Raw genomic sequence first — 14,535 nt, 5'->3', positions numbered from 1 at the left:
GCTCAAAGATAACTATCGTGGTGATGATATACATAGAAGAATATAGGTCACTGACAAATTATCAAATGTACAACCTGTCGGTAATTAAATGAACAAAAATAAAATGTTAAACGTTTCCAATTAATAAATAAATAAAACTGACATCATCTAAATCAGAGGGAGTTGGTCCTGCCATGTTAAAAATGAGGGAAAAGTGAATAAGGAAAACCAGGCAGGTTTTCTAAGATTATATAGTTAGTTAATGACTAAGTGAGAATTGGAACCCAGGATGTCTGACTCCAAAGACACTACTTCCAGATAGTGATACACACTCTTCCTCACAAGAGAAGCACTAGCATAGATCATTTTCTCAGAGAACCATAAGCACCACTTTGAAAATAAGACCTATTCACAGAAAGCATGTGTGACATATACATCATAACAAGGATGAGAATGTGTAATACACACATACATGCAAGGCACTTAACTGAAGCTTGTTATTTATTCTCCATGGTACTTCTACTTACCAAAAATATTTTAAGAGTTTTACGTTAAAACAGCATGCGGAGATGAGGGCCTAAAGATCAGGGAAGGAGAACATGCTTTGCCTTCTCTCCATAAGAATGGAAGGTGAAGAGAGGAGAAGAATTTTATTTTTAGAGCTTGGGAGATCTGGACTTGAAAGCTATTCTATGAACAACAAACTTGGGCAAGTCACTTCACTTTTGGAGGGGCTTAATTTTATCATCAGTTTTAAGAAAAGAAGTTATGAAGTCACAAGGCATTTGGGGATGCATCAGACATTCTGGAATAATAGACTGAAATATTTTCAGCAATCAGACATAGAATTGAATTCCGAACTTGCTCACAAATAAAGTGAAAGAGGAAATAGGAGGACTTGAAAAGCTTTTGTCATCTGAGAATCTTGCCCACATAATAACATCATTACTCTTCATAGATGCTCAGAGATGAAAAAGAACCTTGCCCAGACATCATGTGGTTTCCGTCCTCTCTCTCTCTCAGTCATTTAGTTTCACAAATGAGGAAACCAGAGTCTAGGAAGTAAAGGAATGACCCACAACATATCTATTAGATGAGAATGGTAAGCATATACACTGCCACTGTGACAAATATTTCTAGTTACAGTATATAACCAGCACTACTTAGAAGCATGATGGTGGCAGCTGGCCAGGAAAAAGAAAATAATATTAAAAACAACTGGCAAGCAGTATCCCTGGTTTTACTTTCTCTGTCTCAACTCTGTATATGAGTTAGGATAAGTAACTTCATTGCCCTGAACTTCAGTTTCAATATATTTTTAGAAAAGGGAGGAAGAGAAAGTTTGATCTTCACAGTTCCTAAATGAGGAAATATTTATTGCAGCAGAAAATTAAACCATGCTCAAACATTCTGATTCTTCTTAACACTCTTTTCTGAAACCAACCCCCTGATAGCTCATATCTCCAATGTTTAATTGAATGACATTTTCTATAAAGTCTAAAAAAATCAGGTTATTGGATTTTGGTTTTGAAAGCAAAAATAAGGCTTGATTCATATTGGTAAAAATAATAATGTTACACAAACAATGAACCAGAAATTTCAAAAATGTTGGTACCAGTACAGACAAATGTCAATAAAATAAACAAAGTAGTCATTCAATAATACAACACTGTAGAGGGAGAAATAAAAACTGCCAATTTTGAAATGTCCATGGTACTTATAAGAAACGGAACTCTAATGAGATGCCATGTTACTGTTCCATTCTAAGATATTTTACATACATTATCACCAGAACTCATAACAATCATGGTAGATATCAATACAAATATAGAAACAAACATAGATATTATAGGTATCCATATAGATACAGATATAAGAAGGAAAGAGAAAGTAAACTTGTCCCCAGTCTCAATGTGTCCAATCTGTCTGACTCCAAAATTGTTCCTCACAGCATCACTAAAGTACACAAATTTGGATTTCCTTCTAAATGTACACTGATTTTCATACCTTTGTCCATCCAGTGTTCATACACTACTTAAACAATTTGCTTATTCATTTACTCATTAGCTCATTTTTTTTTTCCAAAATCTTACTCTATCTTTGGCAAGAGGGAGAAGAAAGAGTGGTATCAGAGAGACAATCTTTTATCCCAAAGCCACGAATATCGCAAACCCCTCCTTCTGGGCCCAGAGAGTGAAATGTTCAGAGTTGAACTCTTGGCACTTTTTGATATACGCGATAGACAGAAGACACGAAGGAACAACTAAGGGCTCCAAAAGCGCCCCTCAGTTCACTTAACACTCATCACAAGCACGGTCTGACCAACAGGAAGAGAGACGATTACTCGAAACCTAGGGTCTCTTAGGTGGTTTCATTTCAAAGACAGCCTTTGTCATCTCATTATTTTTCTCCTGGGTGATAGAAACATAAAGACTAAAAATAAGAAGAAAACTGGATGTTATCTTTTTCTCACTTTCTATTTTTTCTCCCACTTCCTGGGTTGCTGTGCAGATTAGGCCCTGAAACTGATGAAACATGAAAAGCCAGGGGTCAGTGCCACGCAGGAGAGTCAGCTTTGATGGCTGATGTTCCTGATACATGGAATAAAGTAGGGACAGGTAGTTTTAGCTAGGGAAGGTGTAGGTGAAAGATCTCAAGTATCATTCATTTTGAATAGGCTTTTAGGGGGACAGAGGGTGATCCATTGGAGAAGGAAATGGCACCCCACTCTAGTACTCTTGCCTGGAAAATCCATGGACGGAGGAGCCTGGTAGGCTGCAGTCTATGGGGTCGCTAAGAGTTGGATACGACTGAGTGACTTCACTTTCACTTTTCACTTTCATGCATTAGAGAAGGAAATGGCAACCCACTCCAGTGTTCTTGCCTGGAGAATCCCAGGGACGGGGGAGCCTGGTGGGCTGCCATCTATGGGGTCGCACAGAGTCGGACACAACTGAAGTGACTTAGCAGCAGCAGCTGCAGGGTGATCCATGCATGGACCTACATATACTATAAATAAAACTGGACTCATGAGCTAAATGTTCAAGATGGTAAATTTAGTCAGTGGGCAATGGACAGAAGAGTGAATTTTGGCCTCAGAAAATCTAGATTTGTAAGTCAGCCCTACACTTATTGGCTAACCATACTTGGTCAAATGATTACTTTTCTGAAGTTCAGTTTCTTCATCAATTATACTTTAAAAAGCAGCAATGATGCCAACTATAGAGGATGGTTGTAAAGATTAAGAGAGGAGATCAGTGTGAGGAATTCTATTATTAACTAAATAATTAGGTATTTAATAGGGATCTGTGTGTATCACTTAGAAAAAGATATATGACATCTCCAAATCCAGGAGCTCACAGATGTCTGATGCTGATATTAACAAAAGCATTAAAAACAAGAAGATATGACTGGTCTCTTGTGGTTCTCATGATAGCCTGCTTCAAGAAGGTTGTTTCCCAGTCCAGAAAGGAAGATCCACAAACATCTAGAGGAGAAACACACTAAGCTTCACCTTCTCTCTGCAGATCCATGGGGAAAACATACCAGATTCAAGAGTCCCAGAATGGAAAATGCTTCCCCCTGGTAGTTTGTGAACTTGGATTTTCACACAAGAAAACCAAACAGGTTTCCCTCTAACTCAAGTAAGTCCAGTTTCATGCAGAGACCAAGGAGGACATCAGCTAAAAGCTATGATTGGCAGAGCATCATAAAATCCTCCAGGCTCCAAACACCACCTCAGCTGATGTGCCTCCAGCACCATCCCTCTGCCACATGGCATCCACCCTAACTGCTAGTCTCTAAAGATGCATTTAAGGCTTCAAGGTACCATGAGACAGCCTGGCTTTAGAAACCCGCCCATCTGATGAACGTCTATGTTCTACTCTAGTAGGAAGACTTTGCACAAGTTATATACATCTCTAAAGTTTCCTCATTGGTAAACAGTATATTTATATTAATTGTTCCATCCATGATGATAAAATGATCCAGTATCATGTTTTACATGGACACGTAACTGGTTGTCTGGCATGCAAAAGAGTGAAAAATCTTTATATTCAAACTTTTCTATGACATTAAAATGAGCACTGGGACTTCAATCCTTAGAGAGTTAGGGGTAGGAAACTCACCCTGCAAAGGAGGTTAGCTAGCAGACTCCTTGTGATATAGCTGCTGCTGTATATAATAAATGATTGTTATCTTGTTGAATTACCTTTTCACTCTGAAATAGCCTCATGTGTTTCTAGATTTATTTTCATTCCTTGCATTTCAGAACTGTCTACAACAGAATATGTCATTTAGTCCTCATAGACCCAGAAACCTAGAAAATCATTGCCCTTGATACCACAGTTTGCTACCCAGGTCATTTTCTATGGTTTCTTCTACTGTATTCAGTCCCATGATGGGAAACAGAGCCACTCTTTCTAATTTGCTTAAAGGAATACAAGTATTGAGTTACTCAAGACAAATTGTCTGCTTAAGAGAGGACTGCATTTGAAGATTTTTTGAACTGGCAGAAACTTATTCAATTCACTAAGGATCTTAGTTAGTCTAAAATAAGTTATTATGCATTTTAAATGTTTATTATCCAATAAATGGCTGGCAAATATTTTCTCTAATTTCCGAGATTGCTTTTTAATTTTGTTGACTATTTCTTGTGCTGTACAGAAGCTCTTTAATCTGATGTAGTTCCACTTGCTGATTTTTTCTTTTGTTTCTTGTGCTTCTGTTGTCAGAGTAAAAAAAATCATTGTCAGAATGTCAAAGGGATTTCTTCCTTATGTTTTATTCTAGGTTTTTATGCCATCAGACCTTCTGTTGAAGCTTTTACTCTTTTTCAAGTTAATTTTTGAGTAGTATAAGATACGGGTCTGATTATTTGCCTGTCCAGTTTTCCCCACACCATTTGTTGAAGAGATTATCCTTTACTCTATTCTTGGCTCCTTTGTCAAATACCAATTGATCCTTTATGTGAGAGCTTATTTCTGGGCTCTCTATTCTGTTCTACTGGCATATGTGTCTATTTTTATGTCAATATCATGATGTATTAATTACTGCAACTTTGGAAAAATGGATAGATGTTTAAGTGCACAAACTTGTCATTAGCAGATAAATAAATTCTGGATATCTAATGCACAGCTTAATAATTAGTCAACAATGCTGTATTATAAACTGCAAAGTTGCCAAGACACTAGGTCTTAATCGTTCCCACCAGAAAAAAAGAAATTATTACATGACATATAGAGATGTTAGCTAAGCATGGTAATCATACTGTAATATATAAATGTATAAAACCAACACATTGTACATCCTAAAATTACACAAAGTTGTATGGCAATTATAAGTGATCACTCACCTAGAGCCATACATCCTGGAATGTGAAGGCAAGTGGGCCTTGGGAAGCACCACTATGAACAAAGCTAGTGGAGGTGATGGAATTCCAGTTGAGCTATTTCAAATCCTGAAAGATGATGCTGTGAAAGTGCTGCACTCAATATGTCAGCAAATTTGGAAAACTCAGCAGTGGTCACAGGACTGGAAAAGGTCAGTTTTCATTCCAATCCCAAAGAAAGGCAATGCCAAAGAATGCTCAAACTACTGCACAACTGCACTCATCTCACATGCAAGTAAAGTAATGCTCAAAATTCTCCAAGCCAGGCTTCAGCAATATGTGAACCATGAACTTCCAGATGCTCAAGTTGGTTTTAGAAAAGTCAGAGGAACCAGAGATCAGATTGCCAACATCCGCTGGATCATGGAAAAAGCAAGAGAGTTCAGAAAAACATTTATTTCTGCTTTATTGACTATGCCAAACTCTTTTACTCTGTGGATCACAATAAACTGTGGAAAATTCTGAAAAAGATGGGAATACCAGACCACCTGACCTGCCTCTTGAGAAACCTGTATGCAGGTCAGGAAGCAACAGTTAGAACTGGACATGGGACAACAGACTAGTTCCAAATAGGAAAAGGAGTACATCAAGGCTGTATATTGTCACCCTGATTATTTAACTTATATGCAGAGTACATTATGAGAAACGCTGGGCTGGAAGAAGCACAAGCTGGAATCAAGATTGCTGGGAGAAATATCAATAACCTCAGATATGCAGATGACACCACCCTTATGGCAGAAAGTGAAGAAGAAATAAAGAGCCTCTTGATGAAAGAGGAGAGTGAAAAAGTTGGCTTAAAGCTCAACATTCAGAAAACTAAGTTCATAGCATCTGGTCTCATCACTTCATGGCAAATAGATGGGGAGATAGTGGAAACAATGGCTGAATTTATTTTTCTGGGCTCCAAAATCACTGCAGATAGTGATTGAAGCCCTGAAATTAAAAGACACTTATTCCTTGAAAGGAAAGTTATGACCAATTTAGACAGCATAGTAAAAAGCAGAGACATTACTTTGCCAACAAAGGTCCATCTAGTCAAGGTTATGGTTTTTCCAGTGATCCTGTATGGATATGAGAGTTGGACTATAAAGAAAGCTGAGCCCTGAAGAATTGATGCTTTTGAACTGTGGTGTTGCAGAAGACTCTTGAGAGTCCCTTGGACTGCAAGGAGATCCAACCAGTCCTGGGTGATCACTCCTGGGTGTTCTTTGGAAGGACTGATGTTGAAGGTGAAACTCCAATCTTTGGCTGCCTGATGAGAAGAGCTGACTCACTTGAAAAAGATCCTGATGCTGGGAAAGATTGAGGGAAGGAGGAGAAGGGGACAACAGAGGATGAGATGGTTGGATGGCATCACTGACTCGATGGACATGGGTTTGGGTAGACTCTAGGAGTTGATGATGAACAGGCATGCTGAGGTTCATGGGGTCACAAAGAGTTGGACACAAATGAGCGACTGAACTAAACTGAACTGAAAAAACAAACTGTTTGCTTTTTAAAAGCAGCACTCACCACAGAACATTAAGCACAGTTCCCTGTGCTATACAGTAGGTTGTCATTAGTTAACTATTTTATACATATATCAATAGTATGTATATATGTCGATCCCAATCTCATAGCATACCCCATTCATCCCATTCCCTATTTTCCTCCTTAGTGTCAATACACCTGTTCTCTACATCTGTGGCTCTATTTCTGCCTTGCAAACTCTGTGGTGACCTAAATGATAAGGAAATCCAAAAAAGAGGGGTATATGAATGCATGCTGCTGATTCACCTCTCTGTACAGCAGAAACTAATACAACACTGTAAAGCAAATAAACCAGAACTAAAAAAAGAAAAGAAAAAAAAAAACCCAGCATTCAGTCCAGTGCACTTGCCTGAGTATAAGTGATGCTGTAAGGTATTATGGCATCTTTAAGTATAAAGAACTTATGAGTTATAGGCCATCAAACAGCATGTGTTATAAAGATCCAAGGCTTCATTTCAAAAACATGACAAGGGTTGTTATGAAGACTAGTACAGCATTTCTTATGTTGCTTTGTGGATTTAGCTTTCAAGTCTATCTTCTTACAAACTTGAGACCTCCCAGAATGTGAAATGTATCATTCTGTATATACTGTGTGCTAGTCCTCAGGGCACAGACACAGGAGAATAAAGCATGCTGAACTCTTTCAAAATCTTACCATCATTTGAGGGGAAAAGTGGTATATATGAGAACCACAAATGCCTCACACTAATATAAGCACTCTTGAGATTACGAGTAAGTGAGGATGCCCAGAGATCTGCTGAGGCTGGGTTGGAGCTAATGATAGAGAAACTGTACTCTGTTTCCCTTGAGAATGGACAGGTCAACACTGGTCTTTCATCCATGGACCATCAGTATCTTGGCTAGCACTAAGCACCCTGTAAGACTTCAGGAAATCTTTATCAAGAGGAGGCTAATCATCAGCATGTACAGTAAGTCCCCTACATATGAATGCTCAAGTTACAAAGATATAAACGTGTGTTCCATCAGGGCCAGGCATGAGTAAATTGCAGTTTGCCCTCTGTCTCCTATTGCTGACAGTTCTTCACTTTACTATATCCCACCTCCTCTCTGTCCAGTCAGTAACTCTTCTTGCCTGTTCACTTGATGCCAGGCGCTGTATGCCAATTGTTGTACCATACTACTGTATGTACTTTCCAAGGTACTGTACTGTAATATTAAGGATGTTTATATTTTTGTGTTTGTTTCTTATGTATTATTTGTGTACTGCTACTGCTGCTGCTAAGTCGCTTCAGTCCTGTCCAACTCTGTGTGACCCCAAAGATGGCAGCCCACCAGGCTCCCCCGTCCCTGGGATTCTCCAGGCAAGAACACTGGAGTGAGTTGCCATTTCCTTCTCCAGTGCTGCCATTTCCTTCTCCAGTGCATGAAAGTGAAAAGTGAAAAGTGAAAGTGAAGTCGCTCAGTCATATCCAACTCTTAGCAACCTCATGGACTGCAGCCTACCAGGCTCCTCCATCCATGGGATTTCCAGGCAAAAGTACTGGAGTGGGTTGCCATTATGTAACAAGTATTCAAAACCTAGTACAGTCACCCCATGCGAAGAGTTGACTCATTGGAAAAGACTCTGATGCTGGGAGGGATTGGGGACAGGAGGAAAAGGGGACAACAGAGGATGAGATGGCTGGATGGCATCACCGACTCGACGGACGTGAGTCTGAGTGAACTCCGGGAGATGGTGATGGACAGGGAGGCCTGGCATGCTGCGATTTATGGGGTCACAAAGAGTCGGACACGACTGAGTGACTGAACTGAACTGAACTGAACTGAACAGTATAATGCATATAGATACAGCTGATTGTGTTAGTTGGGTACCTAGACTAACTTTGTTGGATTTATAAACAAATTGGGCTTATGAATGTGCTCTCAGAATGGAGTTTGTTCATATGTAGGGGACTTATCATATTATATAAGCATCCACATGTAAAATAATTTTCAAGTGATAAGATCAAAACACACACACTCAACAACATCAACAAGAGAAAAGTAAATGAGGTTTCACAGAGTGCCAGCAGGGTATCAATAGAAGGATATTCCAGAATAGTCCATATCTTTATCTTTCCTGTGAAATCTTTCCTAGTCATCACCCCAGGAAAACTGTTTCGGAACCTTCATCCTGGAGCTTTAGGTGATCCACCTTGATTACTCTTGCTTTCATTTCAGAAAATAAATTCTTTACATACAGAGCAAGCGTTTAACTCTCTTATTTTGGTTCTCATTCTATCTGATTGGTATTATTATTGTGATGATCACTATTATTAATAGTAGTCCTTACAGATGCTATAAAATATTCCATCTGTTACCATGGAGATCACCACTAAGAAGAAAAAGCAAACAGAAGAAAAGTGAAAAAAGAGACAGAAACACGTGATAACTCTGATTAATAAAATCTCATTCTACACACATATCTGACTCTGCAGAGCAAGGAAAAAACTGTAAATTTTCTCTCACAATGCTTGGAAGGAAGAGAGAAGTCTACAGATTGTCAATACCCAGCTTAATTGAACTTAAATCACTGTGGGGAGCTGCTTACAGTCCTTTGAAAAATGTGCCAATTCACTTATACTCCTATTGCAATAAAACAAGTCTATATTAAGGTCACCAGGGTCACTTCTGGTACAGTTATCTAAGTTGACAAAGTGAATTTTCTATGCCAAGGGTAAAGATAGCTTAAATAATTCTCAAAGCACTGTCTTTACCATTCATTTACCATCTATGCCATTTCTTGTCATTTTGCACTGACAGTTATTTAATTTTTCATATGTTTGTCCCTTATCTCCCCATTTAAATCTTAGGCAATATCTACCGAGTAGATATCGGCTTGGGAAGGGTTTCTGTGGTTAGTGAAGGCAGATGTGATGGAGGAAAGCAAGGGCTTTGGGATCAACAGATCTGGCTGCCAGCTCCGCCACTGACCAAATTCCCAAACAAGGCAGAGACAGGGAGCCTCCCACAGCCTCAGTCTCCACATCTGTAAACTGGATATACCCATTAAGTGGTGATGCTCTGAGCACTGAATCAAACTCACAGCACTGAGCAGAACTCAGAGGCTGACTCAGGGTGTTGGCCTCGAAATGAGAGTTGAACAGCCACAAGCCCTGCTGATGAAGTGATTCAGGGAGGAGCAGAGGCATCATTTCATTGTGGGAATAGTTCTGGGAACTTCTGATGAGGGAGTCCGTGAACCTTCCCCTCAACCTTTAAAAGGAAGGAAGACAAGAGGTGAAAAACAGTTTTCAACTTCTTTAAAAGGCTTCAGAATTTCTGCAAGAGTTTTCACTCTCTTGTGGCTCAGCCCAGAGGCCAAGGTGAGCATCCTCCTTGTCTGCTAAAACCACTGAAGATATGGTTGCTTTTAGTGTCTGAGCTTCTGCTGTTTGGAAGAGGGAGAATTACTGATTTAAGGCTCCTGATGGAGTCACCATGCATGGTGCATTAGCTGGAAGTAGGCACTGCAGGCTGCGGGGGGTGGGGAACCTATTCCAGCCACTGCCGTTCCTCCACCAGCCCGCATGGACCACACACTTTATGACTTCCATACAACATACTTGGCCATGATTTATTGCACTACTTTGCTGAGCCTTTACTTCTTATATACCTTTGGTGGGTTATTTTTCTTTTCCTTTGCTTTAAAATCAGTGGCATCATCAAAGAGGCCTGGGGAATCTGTTTTCTGATCTTGGAGGGGGCGTGATCTTGAATGGATTTCATGTGCAATTGCATGGTGCTTGTTTGTTTCTGATTAACTGGTTTATCCAAAGAAAATTCATGAAAAGTCTTGTGTGTGCAGAACACACTTAGGGGCTGAGTGTCTTGAGGGTTACCAGGCTGAACACCATCCTGGACCCTGAGCTCAAGGGATTCATAGGTGCTTCTGAGAAAGAAGTTCCCATGGAAATTAAAAGATTCACAGCAGCATGTATGGGGTTGTGGTTTGATCCCTTTGCTGTCCAAGGGACTTTCAAGAGGCTTCTCCAGCACCACAATTTGAAACCATCAATTCTTCGGTGCTCAGCCTTCTTTATGGTTCAGCTCTCACATATGTACATGACTACCAGAAAAACCACAGCTTTGAGCCTGTGCCCACCTCCTGAGCAGGGGAAGAAGGGAAAGTAGACTGCAAATCAAAGTCACTTCATGATCAGGGAGGGGCTTTGGTTGCTATGAGACATTTTCATGAGGTCTTTAGGAGCATCTTTGTGATAAGCACTGTTGTGGTGCTTTCTGAGGAAAAATCTAGGCACTGGATCCAACTTGAATTCAATCCTTCCATTTGTCAGTTACTAACAGAGTGATGCTGGAATGCTCTCCAACCTCTATGAACTTCTGTTTCCTCAAAATGCAAATGAGAGACAATTTCTACCTCATACTTTACCATGTGGATTTCACTCTAAGAGAATATATATTACCCAGTACCTGAATCACAAGTATACAGTAAATAGTAGTCCCTGGGCTTCCCAGGTGGCACAGTGGTAACGAATCTGTCTGCCTATGCAGGAGGTGCAAGAGATGCAAGTTCAGTCCCTGGGTTGAGAAGATCCCTTGGAGATGGAAATGGCAACCCACTCCAGTATTTTTGACTGGAAAATCCCATGGACAGAGGAGCCTGGCAGACTACAGTCCAGAGGGTCGCAAATTGTACATGACTGAGTGACTGAGTACATCCTTTTTTTTAGAAGAGTTAAGGTAGCCAAGATGGAACTCACAGGGTAAGAAGCTGATTGCAAAAGGTTTGCCTTAGTCCTGCAGCCATGAAATTAAAAGACACTTGCTCCTTGGAAGAAAAGCTATGACAAAACTAGACAGTATATTAAAAAGCAGAGACATCACTTTGCTGACAAAGGTTCTGTATAGTCACAGATACGGTTTTCTCAGTAGTCATGTACAGATGTGAGAGTTGGACCATAAAGAAAGTTGAGCACTGAAGAACTGATGCTTTTGAATTGTGTGCTGGAGAAGACTCTTAAGAGTTCCTTGGACAACAAGGAGATCAAACCAGTCAATCCTAAAAGAAATCAACCCTGAATATTCATTGGAAGGACTGATGTTGAAGCTGAAACTTCCATACTTTGGCCACCTGATGTGAAGAACAGATTTATTGGAAAAGACCCTGATGCTGAGAGAGATTGAAGGCAGGAGGAGAAGGCAGTGCCAGAAGATGAGATGGTAAGATAGCATCACCAACTCAATGGACATGCGTTTGAGCAAACTTTGGGAGATAGTGAAGGACAAGGAAACCTGGTGTGCTGCAGTCCATAGCATCTGCATGGGTTCAGACTTAGTGATTAAAAAACAAGTCCTCAGGAAGGATACCCAACATTTATGTTGCCTCTCTCCAGGTCACAAAAGTAGACAAGCTTTGTGAAAATGGAAGAATCTACTTCTTCTTCCATGGATCTTAAATTCTGGTTTTGAAGGTGATTGACAAAATGAAAGCTCAAGAAGAAAGTGAAATTATTCATCTTTCTTTCATCACAGTATCAATGATATACCAACTTCATCTCCAGAGAGAAAACTTTTCTAACTCCACCAGCATCCCGTGTTTGTCTCACTCAAGTACTATTACGCCAACTTGTTTACTCAGACCCTCCGATAAACTGCAATCTCAGCAAGGGAAAAGAATGTCTCATAAGTCTTTGCCTTCCTAGCCCCTGACCCACAGTAGGTATTCACTTATCACTGAACTAAACCTTCAACAGACTACCAGTATTTTTACTGGCTTCAGTAACAGTACATAAAATCAACCACAAAGTGATATGATAGGAAACTATGTTTTGATATGTACTTGAAACTCTGCCATGCAGCCCAGAATATCTATTGCAAAAAGCAGAATATTGGAAAAAATATAAATATCTACCAAGAGCTGTCTGATTGAATAGAGGATAGTTAATTGACACAGTGAAATACTGTGTAACCATAATAAAGACCACATAAGATTTCTTTAAACTGATCTAGAATTATTTCCAGGATAGACAGAATGATTTCAGGGTAACAAGGTGCAAAAGACTATGCTATGGGTTTTGTAAGAATAAAGGAGAAATAGGGCTACAGACAAGGATAAACTAAATGATTATATAGAGCAGATTTGTAAGAACAGAGTGAAGACTATGAGAGAGAACAAGATGTAACCAGTCAAACATTGTAGCTATATTTGATTTTTGTAATAAGAAAATATTTTACATTTTTAAAACATAAAATTAAATCATAAAGATGAAAAGAGACAAACACCACAACTGAATATTAAAAAAAAAACAAAAAAGCCTGACTATATATTAAATAGATAAGATAACCACAAAGGAGAAAAAAATAATTAAAGTAAATTTTAAAATATAGTATTTTGTTCAGCTATATATATCCTGAGGCTATAGTCTAAAAAACAAAATGGAATATTCAAGTCAATCTTAAACTTTACCTTGTTGTCAGTAGTGACATTGCTATTTGATTCTGAATCTGTTGATTAGTATTATAGGATAGAATAAATTATAAAATATATTTTTTCAATTTTAAATTTATTTATTTTTAAATAAAAATAATTATTTTTAATTGAAAGATAACTGCTTTACAGAATTGTGTTAGTTTCTGCCAAACATAAACATGAATCAGCCATTAGATCAGATCAGATCAGTCGCTCAGTCATGTCCGACTCTTTGCGACCCCATCAATTGCAGCACGTCAGGCCTCCCTGTCCATCACCAACTCCTGGAGTTCACTGAGACAGAGTTCCAGAAAAACATCTATTTCTGCTTTATTGACTATGCCAAAGCCTTTGACTGTGTGGATCACAATAAACTGTGGAAAATTATGAAAGAGATGGGAATACCAGACCACCTGATCTGCCTCTTGAGAAATTTGTATGCAGGTCAGGAAGCAACAGTTAGAACTGGACATGGAACAACAGACTGGTTCCAAATAGGAAAAGGAGTTCATCAAGGCTGTATATTGTCACCCTGTTTATTTAACTTATATGCAGAGTACATCATGAGAATCAGCCATAGGTATACATATATTGATTTTGTTGGGATAGTTTCTCAGTATGTGAGAAGAGAAATACATATGGATGATGGAACGATGAGAAAACATCTGATGGTGGTGGATTTGCATTAAAGTTAAGTATATAAATTCATAAGCACACACACACACACACATGCATTTTTTTACCTGTGTCCATAAAAAAGACGGAGAAGCAATAAGCAAACCAAACATCTAGATTTTAATTTTCAAATACCATGTGCTACAAAAAGGAACTAGGCTTCTTTGGGAAAACAGTTGAGTCTGGGTCAGGCAGGGAAAGTTCACGGTAACATCTTGGAACATCTTGGACTAGAAAGCATGCAAGTGTTCCAAGATTAACGGGGTCACTCACAAAAGACATAGGAACAGAATTAAAGGGATCATTACCAGCTATACATGGGACAATCTGAGCATCAATAAATATAATAATAATAGTAAAAACATATTAAAGTAAAATAATTTATAAGTTTCAACTGATACAAGGGGGTTTCTCAGGTGGTACAGAGATAAAGACTCTCCCTGCCAATGTAGAAGATGCAAGAGACATGGGTTCAATCCCTGGGTCAGGAAGGTGATGTGGAGGAGGAAATGGCAGTTTACTCCAGTAT

The 14,535-nt window shown here is 39.1% G+C and overlaps 1 protein-coding gene across 1 annotated transcript in view; it reads right to left on the bottom strand.

The window, feature by feature from the left end:
• Positions 1 to 14,535, bottom strand: part of CNTNAP5 (contactin associated protein family member 5) — a 1,042,386-nt gene that overhangs the window by 310,443 nt on the left and 717,408 nt on the right. The window lies entirely within an intron of this gene.

This window comes from Bos javanicus, chromosome 2 (assembly GCF_032452875.1).
Source record: "Bos javanicus breed banteng chromosome 2, ARS-OSU_banteng_1.0, whole genome shotgun sequence".
NCBI classification, from domain to species: Eukaryota; Metazoa; Chordata; class Mammalia; order Artiodactyla; family Bovidae; genus Bos; species Bos javanicus.
This window is presented reverse-complemented; position numbering and strand designations above follow the sequence as displayed.